Below are 11,281 nucleotides of genomic sequence, written 5' to 3' on the forward strand. Positions count from 1 at the left end.
ACCCTACTATGTACAGACGCATAGTAGGAAGTTTGATTTACATGACTATTACCAGGCCAGATTTGAGCTATGCTGTTGGGTTGGTAAGTCAGTTTATGCAGGCTCCAAGGAAACCGCATTTGGATGCGGCTAGACGCATACTCAGGTGTGTGAAGTCCACATTGCAGTATGGACTATTTTATGAGGCTGGGGTTCAGATACAGTTGCATGGATACACTGATGCTGATTGGGCTGGTAGCATTTCTGATAGGCGATCTACTAGTGGATATGTGTTCTCTTTTGGGAGTGCTGCAGTCACTTGGAGCAGCAAGAAATAGCCTATAGTTGCCTTGTCGAGCACAGAGGCTGAGTACAGGGGTGCAGCAATGGCTGCATGCGAGGTAGCTTGGTTGCATAAGCTACTCTATGATATGCATCAGTCTACAGATGGGCCGGTTGTCATTTATTGTGACAACATGAGTAGTATACATTTGGCAAAGAACCCAGTCTTTCATGCCAGAACAAAGCACATTGAGGTGCATTATCACTATGTGCGGGAGAAGGTTTTACTAGGTCTTATTGATCTAGTTTATGTCAGCACAGAGGATCAGGTAGCTGACATATTCACGAAAGCATTGGGTGTAGAGAAGCTGCGCAAGTTCAAAGAGACCTGCTTGGTGTGCAGGATTTGGGATTGAGCTCGAGGGGGAGTGTTGAGATATCGAGCTCCACTCGAGATATGCCAGGGTGACCGTTGGGTACTTATATCACCGACTTGTTAGTTGGAGATGTGGTTGGTACACCACCCACGAATAATAGCTGGATGACAGCTATCCTTATCTACACTAGTTCGTGGCTCAGTTAGTATGCCACCTTAGTTAGTTGAGTTTGGTTTGAGACCCACATATAGGGTTCTTCTATTTCTTTGTACTAGTGTTCTTTTGGCTTTCACAACTAAGAAGAGGAAAACTGTTTTCAGCCTCCACCTTCGTGTGTATTCCCCCATTGTGCATGTGAGAAAGCCTCAAGTGAGACTCCTTCCCTCTCTCCCACAATCTTCACAGGAGCATCCCTAGAAATGCATTCTGGGAGCTTATAGTAGTTTACGAAGGCCAGATCATTTTAACAATTAAGAAGGGGGAGATCAGAGACTACACAAAAGTAATTATAGTAGGGTCCTCTCAAGGAGGCTACAACAGGATGCTGAGTTAGGTATGATAATATATAACCAAATTAGGGGTTTGGTAGAGCTTTGGTCTCTCTCTCCCTCTCGAAAGCTTTTCTCTCAAATCTCTCTCAAACACAAGGATATCTCAACAAATCTCTAACATGAACAATCACTTAAGAGGCATGAACATGAATCTATCTCTCTCTCTCTCACATGCAAGAACGGAAATATCTCAAATTTTCATGGAGGGAATTCTTTCAATCTAAAAACTAAAACTAAAACTAACCTAGGAGAAAAATGTTCTTCTAAGGCAAGCCTACAACTAATCTAGGAGACTAGACCTAAGCTCTGATACCATGTGAAAACACGTGTGCCTCAGGATCTATGGAGCAGTCTAAGGTGGATGGAACCTTTGTGGAGACATGATGAAGAGAGTGACAAAACATGTGTGCCTCAGGATCTACGGAGCGCTCTAAGGTGGATGAAACCTATGTGGAAACATGATGAAGAGAGTGCTCATGACATGTATCTCAAGTCAATTAGGTTCCAAGATAGATTAGCTTGGACTCATAAAGAGAATCTTGAGATAGTGTAAAGTGCTTGATTGATATTACTTCAAATGAACCTCCCTTTTATAGGTGAGGGTACTTACATCCATTTGCTTGCTCACATGTGGGATATCTCCTCCATGCCATGTGGCAGCTTTCCCTTTACTCATACCTTTGCTCTACAAGTGCTCATGGCACCATATCTCTCAACACCTCCCCTTGGTGCCATGATCCTTTGGCTACTGCAAGGTGGTCAGATGTGAGTTACATTCCATCACCTCCCCTTAGTGCAAGCCTGCTACTTAAGGTGGTCAAGTGTGGCTTTTACATGTCAATACCTCCCCTGGGTGCTTTCATAGCTACTCTCAGGTGGTCAGGCTTGATTTACAAAACATAGGCAAGGTTGGCAAGGTATTTGTTTCTCAATACATTCCATTGATGTCACCTTCTGGCTCATGGCTTGATGACAATGACGTTTGCTTCTTTGCTTGACGTAGCTTCATGCATGATGCTTTGTTCTTCCATGTGCCTTGATGCTTTGTATGGATGCCATGCTTTGTGCTATGGTCATCTCATACACTTGTGCTTTTGGCATGCTTATGACAATGATGTGTGCATTCATGCTTTGCTTTTCCATTTGTTGCAAAGGTCTTACCAATTGATTTCTTTCAATATTGGCAGTGTCTAATTGCATACAATGATTCTGATTTGACAGGCACGTAGAGCTCAAAAAGACGATCACTTTTCCTTTTTGGAGCGTGTCCAAATTCTTCCTGGATTGCAGGTTACGCCTTGTTGAAGGTTTTGTGAAGAAGGGGGCCTTTGATGATGTGGTAGAGGCTGTTCACATGCTACTTGCAGAACTGTGCTTGGCAAGGGGCCCTATGCCACTTGGCAATCTTCTGACTGAACTGAATTTACCCAAGTTTAAGAAAACTTAACCATGGTCCACGCAACTAAACCTAACCATGGTGATGATTAAGGTAACCACAGTTAAATCCTATCTTGACACGTGTCTTAAGGTTACTAAACCTTAGAGAAGAAGAAAATCTCTGCTTCTCTGCATCGACCTCAGAGGCGTGGGCATGGCGACGGAGCTACCAATGAACCAGGAACCAGGTTGCTTGCAGATACCACAACTCATTATCGGCTGTTCCTCGTCTCCCTCGAGCGCTCTCAACGCTCCATATTCTTTGCTGAGCTAGCTCGTTGATGTTGAAGCTTGTGGTTGAGGCTGATCGCACAGAGTTTCTAGAGGCTGCATTGAAGGTTGCTTGGTGATGCGTTGCTGTGTGCTTTTGCTGTGTCACCTATAGCAGTCATCTGTGGTGGTAGTAAAAGCCTCTGTTGAAGGCTTTGGGAGGCGCTGCAGAGGGTCTTTTGAGCCATTTGGCTAGCACAGCAGAAGGTCATAGGTGTTGCAAGAGACAGACGGCCATGGGTGTAGCAGATTTAGTCGGAGTGATGCCTTGCTGTGTGGTCAAATGCTGAAGAGGCCGCCATTCGTCAGTTGTAGAGTCGCTGATCAAGGTCATTGTTAAAGGCGGCATAGAGTTGAGGCTAGAGAGGCTTGTTTGGAGCTTCGAAGGCACATGCTGACTATCCGCTCATCGTTTGGAGACTTGGGAGCAAAGGAGGTTGTTTCTGTCGGTTGATGAAGGGAGCCGTGAGCTCCTTGTCCTTAGCTACAGTCTCGTAAGGCAAGAGGCTGAAGCTACCTTGCTTGAGTGGAAGGAGCGTTGGTTCGATGAAGGAGACACTTGGTCGGCCAAGCCTTTGGTCAAACAGTGTTGATTCTCTCTCAGAGACTCCTTGAGTTCTATTCGCCTCTCTATCTTGTTCCTAAGACATTTTCTTCTCTCAATCCCATCTCCTTGAGTTTAGGATCTATCTCAGGATGTTAGCTTCCTTTCAATCTCACAGATACATATCATTCTTTCAAAAAACCTCACTCATGAAGTTCTCACAAGAAGAATCGAAAAGAGCCGAAGCCTATGGATGGAATTTTCTCTCACAAAGATCCCTCAAGAAAAAACTCACTCTAAAACTGAAACTAACCTAGGAGAAAAAACATGAGCTCCTAAGACATGCCTACAACTAGTCTAGGAATGGAAGCAATCCTAGTAAACTACTAATGAGCTAAACTAGGAAAGCTAAACCTACGCTCTGATACCATGACAAAACATGTGTGCCTCAGGATCTATGGAGCACTCTAAGGTGGATGAAACCTATGTGGAAACATGATGAAGAGAGTGCTCATGACATGTATCTCAATTCAATTAGGTTCCAAGATAGATTAGCTTGGACTCATAAAGAGAATCTTGAGATAGTGCAAAGTGCTTGATTGATATTACTTCAAATGAACCTCCCTTTTATAGGTGAGGGTACTTACATCCATTTGCTTGCTCACAGGTGGGATATCTCCTCCATGCCATGTGGCAGCTTTCCCTTTACTCATACCTTTGCTCTACAAGTGCTCATGGCACCATATCTCTCAACAGAGAGTGCTCATGACATGTACCTCAAGTCAATTAGGTTCCAAGATAGATTAGCTTGGATGAGAGTTCTCTCAATGGAAGTAAGAACGGAAGAGGGAGAAAGAGAAACAGAGAGCCACACAAGTTTTGGTGGGTGCAGAACCACCCTAATCTTCTTTTTCATTCATTTATATATGTGTTTAAGTATTGTACATAACCGGGGTAAAGGCACAATGACCTTTAAACCCCACAACCTCCCACTTAAAGGACAATTTACCTTTAAGGGAGAACAACTAGTGAGCATACTATCCAATGCCCATCAATACATGACAATACTCAAACCGCTGACTAGGTAGACTCTTCGTCAGCATATCTGCAAGGTTATCATCTGTATGAACCTTGACAAGCTCTATGCACTTGTCCTCAAGTACCTCCCTGATGAAATGGTACCTGACCTCAATATGTTTGGTCTTTGCATGAAAGATCGGATTCCGTGCTAGCTGAATAGCACTCATGGAATCATTATGCAATGTCAGTACACCTGTATGAATCCCCAAATCTCCCACTATCCGATCAAGCCATATAGCCTCCTTGCAACCCTCTGTGGCTGCAACATACTCAGCCTCTGTGGTAGACAAAGCAATGCACTTCTCTGCGCGAGACATCCACGACACTGCACCACCTGCAAAGGTGAACACATAACCAGAAGTGGATCTCCTACTATCCACATGCCCTGCATAGTCTGAATCTGTGTACCCAAGTACACGCATGTCTCCTTTACCAAAGCAAATCCACATCTCCTTGGTACCCTTCATGTACCTCATGATGCACTTAACTGCCTCCCAATGCCTCTTTCCTGGATTAGCCATATACCGGCTAACAACTCCCACTGCAAATGCAATGTCTGGTCTAGTAGCTATCATAGCATATATAAGACTCCCAACTGCTGATGCATAAGGAAACTTGGCCATCATGGCCCTTTCCTCATCTGATTTGGGACTATCTGTGTGACGTAGTTTCACATATGGAGGCAATGGAGTACTCACTGCCTTCCCCCCCTCCATATTGAAATGCTGCAATACTTTTGTAACATACTCTTTTTGTGAAAGCCAAAGGAGTTTCCTACTCCGATCACGTGTGATGCGCATACCAAGAATATGACCTACAAATCCCAAATCCTTCATATCAAAGGCCTCATGCAACTCGGCCTTTAATGCATCTAGCTCATAAGTATTCTTGCTAGCCAATAGCATATCATCCACATATAGTGCCAGGATTATCAGGCTATTATCCTTAGCCCTTTTAGTGTAGAGGCAGTGATCAATTTCACTCCTCCTAAAATCTTGGGACTGAATGAAAGCATCAAACTTCTGATACCATTCTCTAGGTGCTTGCTTAAGACCATAGAGACTCTTCTTTAGCTTGCAAACTAAATGCTCTTTGCCCTTTTCTTCAAAGCCTTCCGGTTGCACCATGTAAATTTCCTCATGCAAATCCCCATGCAAGAAAGCTGTCTTGACATCCATTTGCATAAGCTCCATATCCTCTACTGGCACTAGTCCAAGCATGCATCTAAGTGTGGTCATCTTCACAACCGGAGAGAATATCTCATCAAAGTCCACACCCTTCTCTTGCTTGAACCCTTTAGCAACCAAACGGGCCTTGTACCTAGGCACATCATCACCTGTGACCTTCATTTTGTAGACCCAGTTACATGGCAATGCTTTGTTTCCATGTGGCAAAGAAACCAAGTCCCAAGTCTTATTCTTCATAAGTGAACTCATCTTTGATTGCATAGCATACTTCCACTTGCGTTGATCCTCACGCATCATAGCCTCTCTGTAGCAAGAAGGCTCCCCGCAATCAGTAAGCATCACATAGTCTACCCCTGGAACAAACCTATCAGGCGGTCTAGACACTCTAGATGATCTTCTCAATGGCATTTCAGCTTGTTGTCCCACCTGCATATCAGCCACATTTGGCTCATCATTTCTACCAATAGATGATCCATCATCTACCCTTGATTGTATACCTGTGGGAGTACTTGGTGGTACCATTTCTTGTACATTTGGTGCATGGACAGGGCTTGCTGTCTATCAACATATGCAGGTGGATTCACATCCTGGAAAGTGATTCTCCTCATTTCCACATCCCTCATGGGTGCCTTATGCATCTTCTTCTCATTGAAGACCACATCATGGCTGCGTATGATCTTCTTTGCTTCTGGATCCCAGAGACGATAGCCCATCTCTCCACTTTCACCATAACCCAGAAAGATGCATTTCCTAGACTTAGGATCTAGCTTCTTTTGAAGCTCTTTTGGCACATGTGCATATGCCTCACACCCAAATATACGCAAATGAGAGTAAGAGGGCTTCTTGCCACTCCATGCCTCTTTAGGAATACCACCATCCAGACTCTTACTAGGTGATCTATTGATCACATGCACTGCAGTCTTCATTGCCTCAGCCCAAAAACCACCAGAAAGACTTGCATTGGAAAGCATGCATTGCAACCTTTCTTAAATGGTACGGTTCATCTTTTCTGCAATTGGATTTTGCTCTGGAGTACGAGGGGATGTGAGCTCCCTCTTAATCCCACGTGTATCATAGAAATGCTGAAAGTCATGAGAGAGATACTCTCCACCATTGTCAGTCCGTAGGCATTTAAGCATTCTACCTGACTGATTCTCAACCAAGGCCAGCCATTTCTAAAATACCTGGAACACATCACTCTTCTGAGCTATAGCATAAGCCCACACTTTCCTAGTTGCATCATCAATGAATGTCACATAGTATTCAGCCCCGCCTAATGACCGTGTAGGTATGGGACCGCATACATCTGAATGCACCAAATCAAGCTTTTCAAACTCTTTCTTTCCCCTTCTTTTATGGGCTGATTTAGTCTGCTTCCCATAGAGACAGTGGTCATAAAATTCAAAATCAGAGAAACTCAAATGCGGTACATAACCCAAACGGCATAAGAGTTTCATTCCATTCTGGCTCATGTGCCCCAACCTGCAATGCCACAAAGAAGTGGGAGATATTATGATCTAACTCAGAGGACTTTGGTACATGAGGAGTGCCCATTACCTCCACCTTAGAAGTTGAAGTTGTTGAAGACACAAAAGAGGATTCGATCTTTAGAGAAGCTTCTTTCTTGGTCGCAATGCGAAGTGCCTCCACGTATGTTGTTGGATCTTTACTCATTACTTTTGAGCGAAGACGAGGCTCCAAAGTCATAACAAATTTGCTCATCTTTAAGTGCTCCATCCCTATGAGACTTTGAGGGGCCGATGATGCAGATGCCACAGCTTGCAAAGCTGCCCTTTCATACTTTGTCCATAAAGTTTCATATCGGATTGCCAATCTCACTCTTTCCTTGATAGAACTGGTCCAACTGCAACATCAAAGCATTTGATGACTCCACTGCCCCAAATCTCTACTTCATTGTAGCCACCACTTAGTCCTAGTCCTCCTTGGTAGAGTCTGGCAAGGCCTCATGCCAATTGCTTTTGTGAAAATGGCTTTTTCTCTCTCCTTTCTACTTGATACTACAACACTAATAGATAAACAAGAACACTGAAACACTCCTTCATGGACCATCCAGAAAGCCAGCATCCTTAAACAAAATTCCAAAGAGAAGTCTTTGGGTCTTCCCCTTGGTCCCTCGAAACACTGGAATCTTCACCATGATGAAACACAAAAAGGAAACACCAAGATCCAAATAATATCCCAAACAAGATCCCATAGAACCTTAGTATACCAAGATCTCGGGGGGGTCACTATGTATAAACCCTCTATATCACGTGCGTTCAAGGCCTATATTTAAAGTCCCTTATCTGTAAAAATTTTCATTAATAAAATGTACCCCTTTCCTATACAAATCTGTAAATTTTTTCCAAAACTATTTTAAATAGTCCCTTATGTATATTTATTTCTGTAAATTTTAGAAATAAAAAAAATCCTTCTGTTGATAGGGTTACATATGATGAGTGACCCCCCCGAGACCAAGACCAACTTATTATGCATAACCACTTGTTGAAAACCCTCCGCAATGTGATCCTCAATAAAATCTTCAAAAATAAGTGACCAACCAGCACCATCAAAACATTTTGTATATATGCATTCAAGAATCACCCGTCACAATTACAAGTTCACATAACAGCTTCAAGATATTGTACTCTTCTTCATTTGCATAGCAAAAGAAGTTGAAAGCATTGAGAATCACCACTTCACTGTTATAGTCAAAAAACTACCCAAAGACTCAACTCTTCTTCACATCAAGCTGCTAGTGCATGAACCAATCCCTAGTCTATCATTGTGCCTGCTGCCGGCATTGTCGATTCACTAACATATTCAAAAGTGAAAACATGAAGGATATGATCATGATGACTGTGTGAATAGCTTGAGTATCACCTTCACAATCTTCTAGTTCTCTTAAACGGGGCTACAATCTCTTCTAACGAAGTTCTTCTAGGCATCTTCTTTATGACATCAGAAAACACATGCCTATACTAGGCATAACATGCAATCAAATAAACTTGAGACCATTTAGTAAGGTGGGATGAATCCAATACCAAACGTACCCGGTGTCTCCACCAAAAGATGTGACATGAAGTTGGGGGTAATAAACTTCATGCACCTCTTCACTTCCTATTGCTTTCGAACTGAGTGATAGAGATACTTATCACTGGGAAATGGACATTAAAAAGAAACTTTTATACTAAGAGACCACACCATACTTTCCTTCCTTAGATGAGAATGAAGATGGTAACATCCCAAGTGATTTTGCACTCAAGTATAGGGAGAAGGGAAGGATCAACGAAGGCCATAATCTCAGCAAGCCGGTCTGCACCAAAGAGAAGAGCGATACGTTGTTGAAAGAAGATCTTGCGGCTCAACATGACATGAATTGATATATATATCTAGGAGTTTGAAGGGGCTGATTGGGTCGGATGGGTAGGTTCTGGGGAAACATTGCACCTTCTTCATAGAGATACCTTTACAGCAATTAGCTCAAAACACTCTCCATGCTTAGACTTCATCAACGATCTAAGTCCCATAGAGGTTGCCTAGGAGGGAAGGAAGAGCTCCCTTTGTGGCTTGGGAAATAGATAAACCATGTATGCGCAATGAGCATCTGAATAGACAACACTTTTGAGCACTTTGGAAGAGAAAGCAATCGAAAAAGAGAAGAGACACTCAAGAGAGAGAACCTGAAGTGACCTTCATTAACAATAGAGTGAGACTCCACTCCAATGCAACTCAAAATGCTACAACCACAAGGGAGAAGAAGAGGTTTCATACGTACAAGAGGGAGCGAGAGCTCCCTCTTGTACGCATGAGGCTTGAGGAGGGAGAGAAGGCTCATGGAAGAGGCTTCAGGAGACTAGAGCTACAACAACATGAGGCCTAGTGGTGGAAGAGATAATGAACAAGGGAGAGGAGGGCTCCTTTTATAGAGATTTTGTCACCCTCCACCCATTTACAATTGCTGCCTGTAGATTCCTTTCCCCATCAATCACATAAGCCCGTATATCACCATCCATGTCCTTTTTGGCTACTCTTTCCATGTGTCCCATCAAAAGATGCTCAACTCTTAAAATATTGAGAAAGTCAAGAGTCTCCCCCACATGGAGCCCATAGGGACCCTCTCTTTTCCATATGTCCACATTTTCCTTATTCCACATAGGAATTCTAGAAGGATTCCTCTTGACTCCACACTCCTCCACATGCCTTCCACATGCTTGGCATGTGGCCTCTCTTATACTATTGGAACACATGGACATGAGCCCACCTCTTTATATGACTCACTCTTCCTATTTTCTAAAAACCCCATAATATCCCATACACAAATAACTCTCACCCCATACCAAGGTATTTATCATTCATACACATGGTATTTACAATGATCCATTCCACTCATCCTCTCAATCCCATACAATATCTTAGAAAATAGAAATAAGTGAGAGCCGTTAGGCTATCACTTGATACTCAAACTCTTATCAAACATAGAGAAAAACAATACTAATGCCAAATAAATATCAATTTTTGGCATCACAGTTCTTTTGAAGAAGTAGGCAAAGGTCCATCTCATCATTCTTTTCCCAAGCGATATATGTTCTTTTATTGAGAAGTTGTAGCAAAGGAGATATTTGCATTGGAATGCTTGTTTGATCAAGAAGGATTGAATGGGTTGATATAATTTGTAGAGGCACAACATGAAAGATTTTGTACATATTGTTTGATGTGTGACAAATTACTTGAAAAGAACAATGCAATTGCATTGATATTTCAATCAAATAACTATATATCAATGCTCTTGAAGTAGACACATTAGCAATCATTTTTGCAATGTTATTTTTACAAGCACTTCGATTACCCCATTCCACATTAATATCTTTTAAGGCATTCCATGGGCAATTGCTTGAGTTAATATTCTTTTCAATGCTTTCTATGAGCATGTGAAGTAAAGATGAGTATGTTTGTGAAGGAAGAAGGTGAAGCAAACATTTGATAATGTCTGTATTATGTGGGTTTTTAGTGAGAATTTTCTCACTTGCAAGGATGTCTACAGTGTTTACATTGAGGACCTCTTCTTTTTGAAAGGATATTTCCATTGCAAATGTGTTGTTGAACACAAAATCGAAGTACCTTTTTGGCCAACAAATTTCAACAAAGAGATTGCAATTTCCAAGTCTACTGAAGAAAGAAGCAACTCACTACATTTTCGAAGAAAATTGACAATAACTCAAATGATGCAAAAGAAATTATCTATATTTCTTCAATGAAAGTACAAGCCTCTTGGGTAACATCACATATTTGCCTCAAAGCCAATAATGTGTCTTGAACTGTTAACAGTGAAAGTTCCAATATGTTTTCTGCAACCCAGCATCAAGTGAACATGTAGAGTGCTTTCATTGTGAAGCACTAAGAATGGAGCATCCAATGCTAGCACATTGTCCACATGGATGCCTCGAAGAAAAAGAGTGACCTCGTCACCACCATGGGACACTATCTTCCCAGTTAAAGCTAGAGTCTAAGAAATAAGCTGCACATGGTTGTAGGTGTAGTAAAAAGGGCAACGATGATTTCAACTCATGCATG

Source organism: Dipteris shenzhenensis, chromosome 32, assembly GCF_047967505.1.
Source record: "Dipteris shenzhenensis isolate YYH24624 ecotype China chromosome 32, Dip_SZ_1.0, whole genome shotgun sequence".
Classification (NCBI taxonomy): domain Eukaryota; kingdom Viridiplantae; phylum Streptophyta; class Polypodiopsida; order Gleicheniales; family Dipteridaceae; genus Dipteris; species Dipteris shenzhenensis.